The sequence below is a fragment of the Rana temporaria genome, chromosome 5 (genome assembly GCF_905171775.1).
Source record: "Rana temporaria chromosome 5, aRanTem1.1, whole genome shotgun sequence".
NCBI classification, from domain to species: domain Eukaryota; kingdom Metazoa; phylum Chordata; class Amphibia; order Anura; family Ranidae; genus Rana; species Rana temporaria.
The window spans coordinates 248908592-248928302 of record NC_053493.1 but is presented as its reverse complement, the minus strand read 5'-3'; positions in this window follow the sequence as shown (position 1 = coordinate 248928302).

Here is a 19711-nt window from a genome sequence, read left to right as displayed (position 1 = left end):
CCGAACTAAGTTTTTTAATGTCATGTGACAGTGGCACTAATATGCAGCACTGATGGGAACTGATGAGGTGTGGACCATGTCAGTATTTTGTTTTGTTTTTGTTTTGTTTTCTACAGCTTTATTCCATGCAATTATTTTTTTTATTTTGGCTCGGGGTTCCCCTTAATATTCATATCAGACCCAAAGGGCCTGGTAATGGACTGGCGGGAATCCAAGCCCTTTCTATTCAATTCTGTATTGCCGAGACCCGACAATTCATTACAGTGGCGATTCGTTTTAAATTACCTTTTTTCCTTTAGAAATGTCATTTTGCAGTGGACTTGTTCTAAACATGGGGAAAATGTGCCACTTTACAGGCATACTATAGACACCCCCAGGTACCAAATTTAAAAGAATATTTCATTTTCATTATTTTACTTTAAGCACTATTAAAATCACTGCTCCCGAAAAAACTGAAGTTTTTAAAACTTTTTTTTTTGCATTGATACATGTCCTCTAGGGCAGGATCCAGGTCCCCAAACTTTTTATGACAATACCATGCATAGAAGCCTTTAAAATCAGCACTTGTTATTTCTCCCATAGACTTTTAAAGGGTGTTCTACGGCTTTAGAATTTGCCGTGAACACCGTAAATTGCTCACTATTCGGCGAACACGCGATGTTCGAGTCGAACTTACGTTCGACTCAAACATTGTGCTCATCCCTAATCCCTGCCATGCCAGCCTCCAGCTTAATGCGCCCAGGAAAGGCCCAGATGTTCATCCCTAAATGCCATGTGTGGATAGTAAGGCACGTGAGTGCGGGAATCACTCACTGCCAATGGGAGTGCACACTGCTTGCTATCCCAGCCACCCGTGATGACCCGACTAGCTCACACATGATGATGCCATGGGTAGTTGTCAACCAGTGGGCGTGGTCAGACATGGCACCGATGTGTAGGTGGCCCCACCCATCCAAACTGACAGGAAGGGACAGCAGGAGTATGGGAAAATCTCCCTTTAAACACATTGCAGCCCCCAAGCAGGATGACGAGAGCAGCACAAGGAGACTGGACCAAAGAACCACAATGCTGATATATATGTATTTTCAAAATTAGCAAAGCTCACATGAACTACCCTACATTTTTTTATTTTGGATTTCTTTTTAGATTTTAGTGCTGGAAGAAATGCTTAAACATTTGACACTTGATAGATACATTTCCTATAATACATAACAGTCATTCAGTCATTTGTTTTCACCTCCTAAACTGTGTTAGAACTTTGGATGTGAATTCTGTTTGCTGTAGAAATGTGTGCCCATTTTTCTAACATTGTAAATGTTAAATAAATCTCTATTTGGACAGAAATTGTTTAATATCACTACTATGGAAGACATGTGCTGGACTATTTTCTCTATCTTCCCCTTAAATGTTCTTGAACTGTGTTTACATATGCAATAAAGGGGGGGTTCAAATTTGGGACTTTAAATGAGGTGGTTAATAAACCACCTCCATCCCTGTTTTTTTTTTTTTTTTTTATTGTGTTTACATATGTTTACTTATTTTTGATAAGCATGTGAGCCATATATTGATATAACTTACATTTTTATAGCAACTATTAAAAAATAACAAGCAGGCATATATGCTACAAAGTTGATTTTAGCATAGTTGCTTGACAAATTAATTCTTATAATAAAAATGAAATACAAAGAACCCTACTTTTTATAGGAAATTCCTAATCTTTGCCTGAAATGTATAATGTGTTAGAATAATTGTTGTACTAGTTAAATTACAAAGGTAATATAATTACAAACAGGCGTATAAGAATAAACCATCTATTAATGATTTGCACATAGTTAAAACCGTGTAAAAGTATTTCAGCATCCAAATAACTTTTCATTGTTGGTATAAAAAAATGTGACATATTGAATGAAGCGCATAGTAATATGCCAGCGCTGAAAATGATATAGCCAGAACACATTTTCGATTTCATCTTTTCTTGTCCCGACTGCACTAAAGTCTGCCCTTATTATCCAGTCCAATGGGCTACAATAAGGTACTGCAAAAAAAAATACAAGGCTGTGACAGAGAGGTAAGACATAACAACCCAGAGTAGCTGGTTTAAGTGACAATGGGGCTGATGATGCAAATAAGCTTTTTACTTTGCAGGGGAAAATGCACGTTGCAGTACAATTTGCCCAAGAACGTAGTGCAAGAAGAATGACAACAAACTGTATTTTTGCATGCATATGATTGCATCATTGAAGTCAGTATTTACTATGCTTCAGGGAAAATTCCATTGCAAAGTTTTTGTAAATCAACCCCCTGAGTTGCTATACTTTACATAGTTCAAAGTAGTTATTCACATTCAACTGGGCTTGTTCTGTAATTCTGAAGAAGATTCACAAGTTTTTAAACCACTAATGAGCAGCACTAATATTCACAGAGGTAGCCCAGTTACTGTAATTCTGCTACCACGGAATGTGGCAAGGAAGATGTAGTCTGTGCACTGAACATCTGTCTTGACACATTGCTATCTGTGTGACTATAAATGCTGGCATATGTTTTTATTAGATGCGTATTCGAACTGAAAAAGTGGCTTGTGTTGAAAAGTTATGTGATTATGTGCATACACCTCAATCATTGTAGTAGTATGGATATATACATATGTAGATCTGAAAGATCTTACACCAAAGATCCATGTATTGATAGAGTTACATAATATATACAAATTGCACACCAGACAGTATTTACAACACAATATACAGTGTAGGTCCCCTGGCTTGCATGATATTTACAAATTACCCACAACGCCCATATTTACAATGCAATATAAGATACAAGGAGGGCCGGACCTACCATGGGACCCGAAGGTACAGCGCCTACAAAATAAAGGATGGATTTATGGCATTTTTATTAATTGTTTTACTAGTAATAGCAGTGATCTGCGATTTTTAGCAAGAGTGTGACATTGCGGTGGACAGATCGGACACCTTTGACACTTTTTTGGGACCAGTGACATTTATACAGCGATCTGTGCTATAAAAATGCACTGATTACTGTGTAAATGTCACTGGCAGGAAAGGGGTCAAATGTGTTCCCTGGGATGTGTTTCTAACTGGGGGAATGGGACATCTCTGGGCCTAATCCACAAACAGCTGCGCAAATTAAGTTAGTCAAAACTTATGTCATTTAAGTTACGGCGCCCTAATTTGGTGTCGTAAGTGCCGTATCCACAGCGCATGAATGAATGAATGAATGAATGAAAACTTATATATTGCGGCACATGCGAACTTAATCGCCTCTGGGCGCTTGTTGTTCCTGTCTCCTTTGGTATCAAAAGAGATGCATTTTGATCTTTCTCCTGAATGCTAAGTGGTTCTCCTCCAACCGAATGCTGGTTGGTAAAGCGTTCCATAGTCTGGGACCCTGGACCGCGAATCTCCTTTCTCCTTTGGATTTGTAGTTGGCTTTCGGTATCTGAAGAAGATTTTGATTGGTGGATCGCAAAACACGATTGGGATTATGAACTTTTATTTTTTCGCATAGATAATGGGGAGCATTCCCATGGATACATCTATGCGTTAGACAGAGTGCTTTAAAAGCAATTCTGTCTTTTACTGGCAACCAATGAAGGGTTCTCAGTGAAGGTGAGATTGATTCCCAGGGTTTTTTCCCAGTCACAAGTCTGGCGGCCGTATTTTGAACGACTTGCAGACGAGCGATTTGGTACTTTGGGAGTCCGAGGTAAAGGGCATTTGCATAATCCAGTCTGGAGTTTACAATTGCTCCCACCACGACTGCTATGTCTTCTTTGGGAATGAAAGGAGTAAGTCTGCGTAGTAGGCGCAGCAGATGGTGAGATCCGCTGACTACTGACCCTATTTGTGCATCCATTGTCATGTAGGAGTCGAAGATGACCCCGAGACTTTTGACTTTGGCGCTAGGGGTGATGATTTTGCCCAGAATGGGCGGGGGGGGGTCCAAGTTGTTGCAGGTTGTTTCATACGCTTGGCGTGAAACAGGAGAAGTTCTGTTTTCGCTCCGTTGAGTTTAAGATAACTCTTTGTCATCCAGTTCTCTATCAAAGAGAGGCATGTCTCTAGATTGAGGTGGTGATCCTTTTTATTGCAAATGCGGAAATATAGTTGCGTGTCGTCTGCATATGAATGATAAAGCAGTTTTTGGCTGCTGATGATTTCAAAAAGCGGACGAAGATAGATGTTGAATAGCACCGGCGACAGAGGCGATCCTTGAGGGACTCCGCACGATAATGTGCGTTTCTCAGAGGTGAAAGGTCTTAACTTCACTGTTTGCGATCGGTTGTCCAAAAAAGAGGAGAACCAAGATAAATCGCCTTCTGCGACTCTGGCTACTTCAGCTAGCCGAGTCAAAAGTAGCTTGTGGTCTACGGTGTCGAAGGCTGCACTTAGGTCCAACAGAACCAGAAGACAAGATTCTCCTTCTTCTGCTGCCTCGAGAGCGTCGTCCCATATTTTGAGCAACGCTGTTTCCGTCCCGTGTCCAGGACGGAAGCCCGATTGAAATGGATCAAGTAGGTTGTGGGTATCTAGATGCTGTTGCAGCTGTTGTACCACTACTTTTTCCATTACCTTTGAGAGAACGTTTAGGCCTGTTATGGGATGGCGGTGAATTGGGTCCTTGGGGGTATAGGGTGGGTTTCTTTAAGATAGGTCGGATTATGCCCTCTTTCAACTGGGAGGGCACTATGCCTTCCTTGAATGATTGGTTGATAAGCTGCGTGATAGGAGGTGCCAAGATGTCAGCGCATTCCTTCAGTAGTTTAGTGGGGATGATATCATTTGGCGCTGTGCCGTTACGCAAAGTACCAATGATATTCTTTGTGGCATGGATAGAGATGGGTTCCAGCGTAAACTTACCTAATTGTGGTGAATTACTGCAGGTATTGTATGGATAATTATGGGGGGGGGTTGGGGGGGTGTTGTTTTGCTGAATGCTTTCCCGGATTCCCTCGATTTTATTAATGAAGTAATCTGATAATTCATTGCAAAATTCTTGGGTATCCGAATTGGGGGCTTCAAGACATCCTGGATTCATGGTCTGAGTGACCAGCTTGAAGAGTTTGCGTGGGCGATTAAGGGCGCTGTTGATAGCCTCAGAAAAATAGTTTTTCTTGGCTTTGAAAATTTCTTTGTGGTATTTTCGTGTTGTTGCTTTGTAGATGATGAGTTTCTCATCTGAAGTGCTTCTTTTCCAAGCAGCTTCCGCCCTTCTGCGCTCTTGCTTCAGTAACACCAGTTGGTTGTTGAACCAGCTGGAGGTATTTTTCCAGATGCAGGTTTTACGTTTCGGCGCTATTAAGTCGGCTGACTGTAATAGGGCTGTGTTTATGGCATCCAGTGTTTCTTCAGCCGTTTGATGCGGCTGAATTGTTTTTATTTTTTTCCTTAACGTGGTTTTGAAGAGTTCCGAGTGGAGCTTCTTCTGACATCTAGTCCAGTGTGTTGTCACTGGTTTTGATGTTTTTGTTAAGGGGGGGAATTCGGAAATAATGAATTTAATTGCATGGTGATCTGTCCATGGCAACGGTTCATTTTCCAAAAATGTTATTTCCAGATCTTGTCTGAAAATAAGATCGAGTGTGTGACCTGAAGCATGTGTGGGCTCACATACTAGTTGTTCTAGCCCTAGACCTTCCAGGTGGTCAATACAGGCGTCGGCAACAGGGTCTTGTGGGGAGTTGGCCCAGAGATTAAAGTCCCCGAGCAGCAAAAGATGTTTGCCGTTAAGGGTGTAAGTGGAGATAAAGTCCGTCAATGATAGTAAAAGCTGCGATTTTGGGCCAGGTGGTCTGTAGCAGAGAAGAATGTGGACGGTCTTCTGGGAGTTTGTTTGCAGTTGTAGAGTGAGGGTTTCCATGAATGGAAGAGGGTTTTGAAGGGCTGGTTTGGTGATCGCAAGATGAGTCTTATGGATCACCGCCAGTCCTCCTCCTCTTTGCCCTGTTCTGTTTTCCGTTATAATACGATAGTTTTCTGGCACCAATTCTCCTAGAATGGTGTTACAGTCGGCTGTGAGCCAGCTCTCTGTAATAAAGAGGCAGTCTAAATCGTGTTGTAGAATGAAATCATGGATTTCTAGTCAGTGTTTTACTGCCGATCTTGTGTTGATCAGAGCACATGAAGTGTGCTTGAGCTGGGGTAAACGGATGAGATTTTCGATAGTCGATCGTCGATCGATTCTCAAAAGTCGCTCAGTTCTAAGGGCTTTTTTGGTGATGGCTATTGCGGCAAATCGCCTCAGATCCCCAATGGTTTCTGCAGAATATTGCAGATTAGCCATGGTCGTATAACACCAGGGGGGGAGGGGAGGATTAACTAATCCTCGATCCTGGCTTGGTCCAGAGGAAGGCAAAAAAAACCCTGGCCATGCTACGCCAATATGCTACGACAGGGAAAAAAATTCCTTCCTGACCCCTTGTGAGGCGATCGGGCGAACCCTGGATCAAGTTCAATAGTATTGAGAAAGGAGAGAGTGGAGTTGGGTGTAGCAAGATGGCCGCCGATCAGTCAGCAGGATCCAGCTAGGGGCTGTCAGATTGAGAGGATCCGTGCTGCTGGGGAGGATTTGATCGATTACCGGGAGGATAAGGTGCTCTTCAGGGGTAGGGGGGGATTTATTGGGCCGTTTGGGCAGTTTGGTGATGGTTGCCGGGGGGGAGAGCGGCGCGCCGCTAGGCTGCGGATGAAGCCGCGGCCTTTCCTAGATCGCGGCTGCCGCGATTCTTTCCAGGCCGGCACGGATGTATCGAAAAAACGCCCGAAAAGGCGAAAATTGAAGCGGAGAGATGGCGGAGGGGTGCCCTGAGTAGGGGTGGTAGTGTGGGGGTACAGGATACGGAGTCTATCCGGGCGGAAAGTTGCGGCTTTATCCTTAAAAGGACGGCCGCAATCTACCCCCAGACAGAGGGCAGGAAGACGGGCGGCAAACTGGTAAACACCAGGGCTTACCTTTAAGGAAGGAGCCTGTGAGGGGGGCAGGAGATGGACTACTGGAGGCCAAGGGGAAAAGAGGCAATGGTTGGTCCTGGATGCGGTGGTGTGTGCTTCGCCGCTGGGGGCTGGGAGGAGTGTACCTGTCTGCAGACTGACTGCCTGTCTAGCTTGTCCCTGAGTGGAGCAGACTCGTCGGAAGCGTCCTACTCCACCTAGCGGCTGACTGGTTTCTAAGGAAAGACAAATTGCACAGCACAAATGAACAAGGGATAAAAATTGCGCAAGCGTAACTTAAATCCCGAGGCGTAAGGCGGGGTTATTGCAAGTGGGAAGGAAGTGGGCGTGCTTCATTGTAATGAGCCGTGACCCCATGCAAATGAAGGGCCGGCCGTACTGCGCATGCGCGCACGAATCTGCTGCTCACTGGGCATGTGCAGAACTTGGCTCGGCGCAATCAGTGAGATAGGTAAAAGGCCAAGCGCACTTAGTTTGAGGATCGCCCTGTGTACAAAAAGCCCCAGACAAACACACTTCCCTTGCAAAGGTATTTCCCTGTGTTACCCTTCCTAGAGCAAGTTGCTTCTGCTCTGAACGTTTGTCGGTGTTTGTTGGTGAGTTGTGTGTGATAGTAAAGTTTTGGAGGAGTATTAGATTGTAGTTGGTGTTTGTTTCTGCTAAGTGTATTTTGTGTTTGTTTTTTTCTGAGTGTATTTTGTGTTTGTTTTGTTCTGATTGTATTTTGTGTTTGTTTTTTGCGTGTTTGTTTTTGAATTTGTAGTAGCTGTCTGCTTGTGTGTTTTGCTTTTTGTGTGTTTCTTCTGTGAGTTTTTTTGTTTGTTTGTTGTGTGTGTATGTTTGTTTGTTTGTCCTGTCAGTTGATTCTTGTTGCTGAGTGGTGTCTGTGATGGCACCCAAGCGCAGGAAGCACAATTTTTCACAGGTAGAGAAGCAAATTCTTGCTCGGGCCATCGTCCTATATGGGCGCTATTTACATGGCCCTGATAGCCGGAACACCTCCCCGGCCCAAAGGAAGGCGATAATAAAAAAGATTACGGATCAGATCAATGCGGCGGGGGGGGACGAGGACCCCCGCTGGCATCCAAAAGAAGATCAACGATCTAAAGAGCCTGGTCCGTAACAAGGTGGCCCAAATAAATGCACATACCACGGGCACTGGAGGAGGCCCAGCCTGCCCCATCCAGCTCAGTGAGGAGGAATGGGCAGTGGCCCGGTGTTTCCAGCCAGAGCAGGTGGTGGGCCTGCGTGGATATCAATCTGATGTTCCTGTGAGGCCAGGTAAGTTTTTGTTTTTTCTATCTGGTGATTAGCATGTGTGGGTGGGGGAAGGGAAGATGTGCCAAGTGTGTGGATCCTCAAACCTGTGATTGTTTTGTGTCCTCCACAGATGGCCAGGAGATTGCAGGCCCATCAGGCCAGGAGGTTGCTGGCCCATCAGGCCAGGCTGCTGCACCAGCCCAAGGACAAGATGCTGCTGATGAGTCCCAAGAAGGGCAGGATTCCCCAGGGGAGGAGAGTGGCCAAACCTCCCCTCATGAGGAGGTTGAGGGGGAGGAGGATGAGGGGGAGGAGGATGAGGGGGTGGAGGAAGAAGATCTGCAGATTGGCCTGGGAAGTCCTTTTGGCCTCGAATATGTTGACCCTTGAGGCTACCCTTGAGGCTACCCCTGAGATACCCCTGAGGCTGCCAGCAGTCAGGCCACCATCAGGGGTAGCCCCTCCCACTCCTCCCTCAACAGGCCTCAACCCACAAGAGTCACTCTCTCCCCCCCTCCAGGGCCACAAGCCTCAGCGGCAGGCAGGATGGCGACTCAGGAGACCAGGGGGGTGGCCGAGCATCTGCCAGGCAGTCTGCAGAGGGACAATGCCTGGCAGACCCGCCATCTGGGTCAGATAAAAGAGACTCTGACCCAGACGGAGCACAGCCTGGGTGCAATAAAGGAGTCACTCAGTGATGGGGCCACAAACTCATTGGCGGTCATCACATGTTTGTGGGACCTGAAGACCGCCACAACAGGTGTGGCCCAGGAGGTGACTGCCCTGACCCAGGCTAAGCAGGACAATACCAGGGCTGGCCAGGTCAATACGGCTGCCCTCACAATGTGTCTCACAAGGATAGCAGTGGCCTTGGAGGGAAGGCCAGCAGGAGGACAGTCACCAGGGGAGGCTCCTCCTTCCCGTGCTCACCCACCCCCCCATGAATATACTCCCTCCCCTGCTCAACCCCCCCCCCATGAAGATACTCCCTCCCCTGCTCAAACCCCCCCCCATGAAGATCCTCCGGTTGGCCGTGCCCGTGGGCGGCCCAGGTGTAGCAAATGCCGCCGCTATTAATTTGGCAGGGGTACTTTTGTTTTTTGTTTTTATGATTTTGTTTGGTATACTGTACTTATGATTTGGTTTATGTGTGTGAATGATGTGTGAATGTGGGGGGGGGTGGCATTCCTGATTAAATAAGGGTGTCATCCTCAGTTTTGGTGGAGAAGGGATCCCCAGGACCAGGGAGAAGTGATCCCAGGTCCCTGAATGGTGTATGAATGCACAGTGACATAATTGGAGCCGTGGCGGGGCATTACTGCTCCCAAGTACCGGGGGGGGTACTTGGATCTAATCCAATTCGATGCGCATGTGATGTGTCTGTTCTAGGGACCACAGTGGTGTGCATTCATGCATTCTCATTGTGACATAATTAATGTGTGTGTTTACTGTGCAAAGATACATTCTCATTGTGACATGTTTAATATGCGTTTACTGTGCAAAGATACATTCTCATTGTGACATGTTTAATGTGCGTTTACTGTGCAAAGATGCCTTCTGCGAGGCATCTCCTGGCTGCTGTGCCCTCAGCAGACCGGGTAGAGTTGGTTGGGGGGGGATTGTCTGGTTCAGGGGTCAGGTCATCACATATATCAATCTCCAGGCCCCTTCTCACTGCGAAGTTGTGCAGAATACAACATGCACCGATGATCTGGCACACAAAGTTTGGGGAATACATCAGGGTACCCCCAGACTTATCCAGGCATCGGAAACGTGACTTCAGGAGGCCAAATGTGCGTTCCACCACTCCACGGGTAAGTATGTGTGCAGCATTGTATCTTTCCTCTCCTGGGGTTTGGGGGTTCCGGTATGGAGTCATTAGATGGGGTCTCAGTGCATATGCAGAGTCACCTGGAAGTGAAAAGACAGGAGGATGTTAGTCATGCATGTGCCCCTCGTGATGTCTGCATCATGGGGGGGGGCAGTCATACCTGACACCCATGTCACTCACCAACCCATACACGTTCTGTTCCAATTCTCTGGAGATGTTGCTGTGACGGAATATATAGCTGCCATGGCTGGATCCTGGGAATTTGGCACAGACGTGCCATATGAGGCATTTGGCATCCACTATCACCTGTACATTGATTGAATGCCAGTGCTTCCTATTTCGGTACATGTGCTCTGTCTCATGGGGGGGTTGTAGTGCCACATGTGTGCAATCAATGGCCCCGATGGTGCGTGGGAATCCTGCAATTTTGAAAAAATCAGTCATTGTGTCCATTCGCTGGACCTCCTGGGAGGGTTTGATGAATTGATTGGCCATGCGTCTCAGGATTGCAGGGACAACCTGGTGCACACATCTGCTAATGGAGGATTGTGCCATCCCAGCCACACCTCCACTTGTGCGCTGAAAAGAGCCAGTGGCAAGGAAATGCAGTGTTGCCATTACCTTGATCAGTGGCTGCACTGCATGTGAGCAGTGTGTTGGGCTGGTGAGATCATCCTGCAGGATTGTGGTTAATTCCAGGATGGCTTCACGGTTGAATCTGAAGGTGCCATACACCTCAGAAGCAGTCATGCCAAACACATCTAGGCGTAAACCCTCGCGTAAACCCTCTCCTGTGCCCTCATCCTCCTCCTCTGTTCCCTCCTCCTTCTTAGCGTGTCTAAAGTCACTAGTGCAGTTATAATCATGGATGGCCCTGGCATGTTGGCAGACAGATTGTAGTCCAGCAAGTGTGTGTGCTCAGCTCTTCCTTAATGGTGTTGCTGTAGCAGACCTTTACACGGCAGGTGTAAAATTAGGGCTGCTTTTATAAAGTGTAAAATTGCTCCGGGAAACTAACAGAAGCGCACATGGCGTAATCTACGGCGCACACACTTAATTTTGTGGATCGCCCTATCTCCCTCATTTGCATCTTTGCCTATCAAAACAGCGGCGTGTCTAGCGTAATTTGCGCCGGTGTAATTATTTTAGGTAGGACGGAAAAACCTGGATTTCAGGCGTAACTCATTATGAGGATCAGACGCAAAGATACGCGCGGTGTAAATTTCAATTACGCTGCGTATCTCGAGTTAAGTCGGCGCATCTGCTTTGTGGATTAGGCCCTCTGTTCCTAATCACTAGGAACAGCAGATCTGTCTCTCCTCCCCTGTCAGAATGGGGATCTGTCTGTTTACACTGACAGATCCCTGTTCTGGCTCTCTGGAGCGATCGTGTGTCTAGCTGACATCGTGGCCACGCACAGGTCCTTTTATACTCCTACATACATGTTTAGAGCCATGACAGGTCCTCTTTATACTGCTTTACATGTATAAAGCCATGACAGGTCCTCTTTATACTCCTTTACATGTATAAAGCCATGACAGGTCCTCTTTATACTCCTTTACATTTATAAAGCCATGACAGGTCCTCTTTATACTCCTATATATGTATAGAGCCATGACAGGTCATCTGTTGTTATCATGATATAAAATAATAGATGTGGGGCATTTTGGTGGGCGTGATTTTTTTAGGGGGGGGGCAGCATTTTATTCTTGGTACCAGGCAGCACAATGTCTTGGGCCGGCACTGGATACAAGTATAGAGTTAGATTACCTGTTAACTTCAGGTCAGCCCTTGGTGAATGCTGTCTGTTCCCACTAGGGATGAGCCAAACACCCACCGGGTCGGTTTGCATCCAGAACATGCGAACAGATCAAAAGTTCACGCGAAAATTCGAACAGTTAAAGTCTATGGGACTCAAACGTGAGAAAGGTGCAAATTTTAAAGGCTAATATGAAAGTTATTGTCCAAAAAAGTGTTTGGGGACCTGGGTAGGACCTAGGGGACATGTATCAATGCAAAAAAAGTTTTAAAAATGTCTGCTTTTTCAGGAGCAGTGATTTTGATAATGCTTAAAGTGAAACAATAAAAGTAAAATTTAATATTCCTTTAAATTTTGTACCTGGGGGGTGTCTAAAATATGCATGTAAATTACCGCATGTTTCCCGTGTTTAGAACTGTCCCTGCACAAAATTTGATTTCTGAAGGAAAAAAAAAATTAAAACTACTCGCGGCTATTCATGAATTGTCGGTCCTGGCAATACAGAGAAAAGTAATTGAAAAAAAAAATATTTTCCCCCATCACACCTTCCAACTCAAATCCCCTCTCTCCCCAAATACCTGCAGCACAAGCACAAATCCTCACACATCATCTATCCCCACTACACATCCCCCCCTCCTAGCACAAATACCTCCCAATTATTCCTGCTAGAACAAATCCCCTCTCCCAAAAAAAAAAAATTCCCTTGCTAGCACAAACTCGTTCCCCCTGTACCATATCACTTCTTGTAGCACAAATCACCCCAAACCACCACTCCTAGCACCCCCCCCCAGTTTCCCTTCCTACACAAATCTTACCCCCTGCAGCCCTGGAAATTCTCTTTCGCCAAATACAAATCATCCCCCCAATCTCCTCATGCCCCCCCTCACCTCATTATACCACAGTGCCCAGAGCAGCCGCCCCTCAGGCCCACTCTGTGTCCTGGCCCTGGCTGAAATGAGGTGAGAGAAAAGTGATAACCTTCCCAGTCTGCCGCTGCCCTTTCACTGTCCATGCACAGGGTAGGGGCTAAGATATGACCAAGTGAGATAGTTTAACCACAGCAAAAAAAAAAACAAGGTCACCAACTTGCTGTCCGGTGAGGCTGTGAAAATGTCAGAATGGGTGGTCGTAATTACAAATCCTTTGGCAGGTAAAACAGCTTCCAGAAATGTATTTAAACTATACAGTATATGTAGCTGTCCCTGTGAGTTGGGCTTTACAACAAGCTCCTATACTAGATAATATATATTTTTTTCTGTTTCTGCAGTACACAAACTATGTAGATTCACAGTGATTGCATTTGTATTTTATTTCTGTAGCTGATGCTATTGGCAACCTAGTACATTTATCTCTCAGCAGAATTTCTTAAGTACATTATCTTATTGGTTTAAAAGTTTTCATCTCACTTATTTGCAGGAGGAAATGAGAACAAATCAGTCATGATGGATTGCTTAATTTTCCAGGCAGAATAAACCAGCCTTATAAGGCTGTTGATTCTCGGGTTATTAGTTAATAGAAACATTTATCAATTTTCTGCAAGAAAAAAAAAAAACTTAAAGCAATGATTGAATTTTAAAACTTTTATTAATGTTCCCACATAATGCTTAATGTTTAACATGAATATGTTAATAACAAAGTTGGGCTGGCTGGAGGCAAAAAGTTGCATGCTTTCTACTTTTTTTGTTGTCGTTTTCCTGATGTAGAAATATGTCAATGTTGAGAATATAAATCATAGGAGAAAAGTAATTGCAATTAACAGGTTTTTTATCAAAGCAGTGTTGCTTATGGTCATTTCCCCTGGTAAGGATTTGTGCTGCATAACCAAAACCAATGGCTGTGTTACATGGGGAAAGTTTATAAGGACTGAACTTTATTGTAATCCATTTAGAAATCTGAAGCTGTAGTAAACTCCCATTAAAAAAAATGGTCCCCCTGCAGGTTAATGGTATAATGTGCTATACATACCCTTTGTGGGAAGTTGGGAGCATTTGACCTTTCTATTCTGTGGTATGGCTCAAACTGGTTTTGACTAGTTTTTGGGCTTCTATATATATGGTAGGAAGACAAGGGGCTATCAGAGTTCTTTCAGGATATTAAGCAATAATGGACCAGATTCAGGTAGAATTACGGCAGGTTTACAGTGTAAGTGCCTGATTCACAAAGCTCTTACCTGTAAACTTGCGGCGGTGTAACGTAAATCCGCTCGGCGCAAGCCCGCCTAATTCAAATGGGGCGGGCACCATTTAAATTAGGCACGTTCCCCCGCCGAACGTTCTGCGCATGCTCCGTTAGGAAATTTCCCGACGTGCTTTGCACGAAATTACGGCGCCCCAACGTTTTTTTGAACAGCGACGTGCGTTACGTCGTCTCGTATTCCCGGACGTCTTAGGCAAAAAAAAAAAAAAAAAATGAAATTTGACGCGGGAACGGCGGCCATACTTTAACATGGCTGTTCTAAAGATAAGCCATGATAAAGCAGGCCTAAGTTTGCGACGGGAAAAACCGACTAGCGACGACGTAAGAGATTGCGACGAACGCGCGTATCTTCGTGGATCGCCGTAAGTAGTCATTTGCATATTCTACGCCGACTGCAATGGAATCGCCACCTAGCGGCCGGCCTAGAATTGCATCCTAAGATGCGACGGTGTAAGTCAATTACACCTGTCGGATCTTACGGCTATCTATGCGTAACTGATTCTATGAATCAGCCGCAAAGTTACGACGGGCGGATCACAGAGATACGACGGCGTATTAGGAGATACGCCGTCGCATCGCTTTTGTGAATCTGGCCCAATATACCGGAAACATAGACAGAGAAGACTATCCTTTATTGTCCTTGATGATGCCTTTTGGCAGGGATGAACGCGCTGATTCCAGTTCCCTGATCAACTACGTCACTTCCAACACTAATGGAACGTACGTTGAGCCGCAAAGAACCCGGAAGAGCTCTACCACTATACAAAGCCTGTTTTTTCCTGAAAAGTCAATTGTTTTTAGTTGGGCTGTTAATACATTTTAAAATACTGCACTATGAGAGCTCTCTTTTTATTGCCTGGTGGAGATTTGAGCTGTGTATAGAAGCAGCAAGTTGGAGATCTAGAAGGAAAATAAAAGTCCTGTGTTACCCCCACTGCCAGATATAAGCGAGTGTGACCCTCAGACTAAAAAGCTGAGGGTCCATTTTTTCTGGTAAGTAAGGGTACAAGAGGGGTGTGCCACACTGCACGTTATGTTTATTCGGAGAACTTCAGCACTTTTAGTGCACTGAGCACTTTATTGGAGGATGCATGCTCACTGAATGGATCACTGTTGAAATGAAGACATCCGTCAGATTTGCAGTTGAACTAATTTCTCACTTTATTCCTTTATGGTTTTTTGGTTTATTAGTGAATGCGGTTTACACTGTATGTGCTGTGGAATAATTTGCAAGCGAGGACTATCGCCTCCAGGAACTGCAAATGAAGAAGTTAAGGACTCCCCCTGGATTGAACATGCTGTTTCGATCCATTTTTAGCATCTGTAATGCATCTTTAACCACTTCAATACCAGGAATTTTCGTCCCTTCCTGCCCAGGATAATTTTCAGCTTTCAGCGCTGTCACACTTTGAATGACAATTGCGTGGTCATGCAACATTGTACCCAAACAAAATTTTTGTGATGGGCACTGACAGGCAGCACTGATTGGCACTGCTAGGCGGTACTGATTGGCACTGATATGTGGCACTGATGGACAGCACTGATGATGAGGTACTGACAGGTGTTACTGGTGGGCAGTGATTGGCACTAAGGTGGGCAGGGACTGGCACTGTGGTGAGCACTTGCATAGTTTATTATTGGGGCACAGGTTTGCAGGTGATTTGTACATTTGAGGGGGCTGTGCTGATAATCAATGTGTTGATTATCAGCACAGACCCCCCCTCTGACAGGAAAAGCCACCGATCGGCTCTCCCTGTTAGCGCGAACCGAGAAATGCCGTTTACCGGCACGTCCTGGTTCACGCGATGATCAGCTGTGATTGGTCACAGCTGATCACGTGGTAAGAAGCCTCTGACAGAGGCTTCTTATCACGATCGGAGATGCGGGGTGTCAGACTGACACGCCGCACTCGCGATTGCCACGCTGCACGCCCCAATGGCCGCATGCCGGCTTGTTATCCTGCTGGACGTCAGTAGACATCCAGTCAAGATAACAGAACCACTTCCCGGACGTCAAAATGCTATTGACCGGGCAAGAAGTGGTTAAAGTAGATTCCTTTTATTATTATGCTTTCCATTAGTCTGAAATGATTGCATTACATCGCATATCTAAAAGGTTAAACATAGGATCTTGGAAGTAGTAAACTTTAACCCTTTTCTTTACATACTGGGCCAGATTCAGAAAGATCAGCGGATCTTTCTGCTGGCGTAACGTATCTCCGATACGTTACGCTGCTGTAACTTTGGGCGCAAGTTCTGTATTTGGAAAGAACTTGCGTCCTTAGTTACGGCGGCGTAACGTATGTGTGGCAGCGTAAACCTGCCTAATTCAAATGGGGATGTTGGGGGTGTGTTTTATTCAAATTTTACTTGACCCCACGTTTTTGACATTTTTTTTGAACGGCGCATTCGCCGTCCGTAAAATATCCCAGTGTGCATTGCTCTAAAGTACGCCGCAAGGACGTATTGGATTCGACGTGAACGTAGATGACGTAAAGCCCTATTCGCGTATGACTTACGCAAACTACGTAAAATTTCAAAACTCGGCAAGGGAACGACGGCCATACTTAACATTAGCTATGCCTCATATAGCAGGGGTAAATATACGCCGAAAAAAGCCTAACGTAAACGACGTAAAAAAATGCGACAGCCGAACGTACGTTTCTGAATCGCCGTATCTACCTAATTAGCATATTCCTCACGTAAACTTACGGAAGCGCCACCTATCGGCCAGCCTGAAAATGCAGCCTAAGATACGACGGCGTAAGACACTTACACCTGTCGGATCTTAGAGAAATCTATGCGTAACTGATTCTCTGAATCAGGCGCATAGATACGACGGCCCGCACTCAGAGATACGATGGCGTATTAGGAGATACGCCGTTGTATCTCCTATCTGAATCCGGGCCAAGGTGTTTAGTAAGAGGCATGGCAAGTTTTTTGAAGTTTAATTTTTTGTCACAATTTTTTGGAAAGTGAAGAAATTATTATTATTTTTTTTTGCAGTACAGTGTCATCATATGGCATATGTGGCAGTTATCAGGGATACTTTTTCATTTTTGAAACTTTTTTATATTTATCTTCTTCCTTTACATTTTTTTTTCACATCCTGTCATCAGAGTAGTTTCGCATCACCATAATGACACTGTACTGTTTTGGTGGGGTGATCAGGGATTTTTTTAAACTCTTATTGCTTATAACATTAACGATCACTGTTATTATATACAATATAGATAGATAGATAGATAGATAGATAGATAGATAGATAGATAGATAGATAGATAGATAGATAGATATCATAAGCAATCATTTTGGCTGTCATGAAAGGCTTTGATTCATGAGAGCTTGCTTACTAGTGTGATCTGTGATTGCCTACAACTAGTGTGATCTGTGATTGCCTATGCTCTAATTGGCCCAGGTACCAGGTATGTTATAGCTGAGGGCCAATCACAGCATCAAAATTGTAAGCAAAACAGTCATAAATGGAAGACATGTATGACTGTTTTGTTAACATTGTAATCATGTGAATGCTATGACCAACACAGTGGCTGGGTACCAATCACTGTATTCCACCAAATTGAGTTTGCGACAGCGTGTGCTCCAGGGGGTGCATCTTGGCTGAAAAAGTGTAACAAACAATTGTTCAATAAAACATTTCATATTCACTTTTTTTCACATGAGAATAATAAATTATACTTGCTAGCTAAAATGCTAAGAGAATATATATTAGTATGCTAGATTTTTAGTTATATAAATAAAAAGAAAATTTTCAATTATAATTGAAGTCATAATTTCAATTTAAAAAGTGAGAAAATATACAGTCTATAAATGGAAAAACATTTCATAAGAAAAATATGGAGGCTTCTATTGCTTACCTACCTACATTGGATGGCTGCACTATTCTTTTTTAGTTTGTTTTACCTGGTGATCTGGCCAGTAAGGCCTCGTACACACGATAGGTTAACCAGAAGACAACGGTCTGAAGGACCGTTTTCATCGGTCCAAACCGATCATGTGTAGGCCCCATAGGTTATTTAACCATAGGTTAAACAAAAGCCAACTTGCTTTAAAATTAACTGATGGATTCCTAACCGATGGGAAAAAAAACGATCGTTAGTAGGCACGTCCATCGGTTAAAAATCCACGCATGCTCAGAATCAAGTCGACGCATGCTTGGAAGCATTGAACTTTGTTTTTTTCAGCACGTCGTTGTGTTTTACGTCACTGCGTTCTGACACGATCGTTTTTTTAAATGATGGTGTGTAGGCACGACAGACCATCAGTCAGCTTCATCGGTTAACCTATGACAACGGTCCTTCAGACCGTTGTCCTCTGGTTAACCTATCGTGTGTACGAGGCCTAACACACCACCTGTATTAGAGTGCACAGCAGACAGAAGCTTTGTCAGTCTTCAGGGGGGAGGGGGGGTTGAGTGTTAAAGGCACTAGCTGCTTTAAATGCACTAACAAAGTGAAGCCATACTCCAGCTAACACGTTATACGCAGTTATCAGTGTAAAAAGGTTTGTTTCATCTCTGTAAACTGATGAATTTGGAAGTGAGTTAGTTATTTTCAAAAACAACAGATTTACTGCCTGGACCACTAAATGAAAATAGAAGACAGAAAACAAATGAAGCCATCACCATCTACAAATTGGTAAGCTGCAATATAATACATGTTTACTTTTGGGTTTAAAATCGCTTTTTTTTTTTTTTTAGTTACACTGACCTAGAAAACCTACATTGACAAGGAAGCGTGAGTTCACTTTAGCTTTCTGCATCCTTTTTTTAGATCAGAAAGTATTTAATCCTTGGAATCAGCGTGAAATAGTATATAGTATATAGTATATTCCTAGTAAGCCAAGACAGCCTCCAAAAGTTTTCATTACAAATATCCTTTGAACTTTTCCAGATTACTAAACATGCACTCATTTTAACCAACCAATAGGGTTAAAGGGTATATTTTTTATGTTTTGGATATAGCGGGGTTAGAAAATATGTATTGCTTTTTATTAGACTGGGGAGGGCTAGAACTGTCAGTTTTGTATGACTATGTCCCTTTTGTAGATTTCCCGTCACTTCCTGTCTTATAAAACCATAGTCACTGTGACAGTAAATGAGTAAAATCTTTCTGAAAGAGTCCTAGACAGTAGTAAAAACTCATCACTTAATTGATGGAAACTGTGTTTTACCCATGGAAACGTGTTACTTTAATTATATTCAACTGGGTTTGACAAATGTAACAGCTGAAATCTGGTCTTTTGCTATGGGCAATAAGTTAACTTTTCTATTTACTGTATGTAAAGTTTTTTTTTATTTATTTATCATATTTTATGTAACAATACCACAACAGAAATCCTTAACCCACATTTACAAAATTACTGTAGAAATACAGAAAAGAAGAAGAAGAAGAAGAAGAAGAAAAGAATTTCATTAGATACCTAGGCATACATTTTTTTAAAAATGCTATCTTTTTTGGGTTCAAAGGTTTCACAGACCTGCATTAATCATAACTGCCCCAAGGTAGTGGAAAGTAAATAGAATATTTTACAGCTTCAAGACTTCTTCGGTGATACACAGTATATCTTCCTAAGAAAGAGTTTTTATACTGTTTCACAGACCTGCTGGGTCAAGAATGCTTCTTCCAAAAGACAATCGCTAATGTTTAAATTATCTGACTAAATAACTTCAATGATCTGA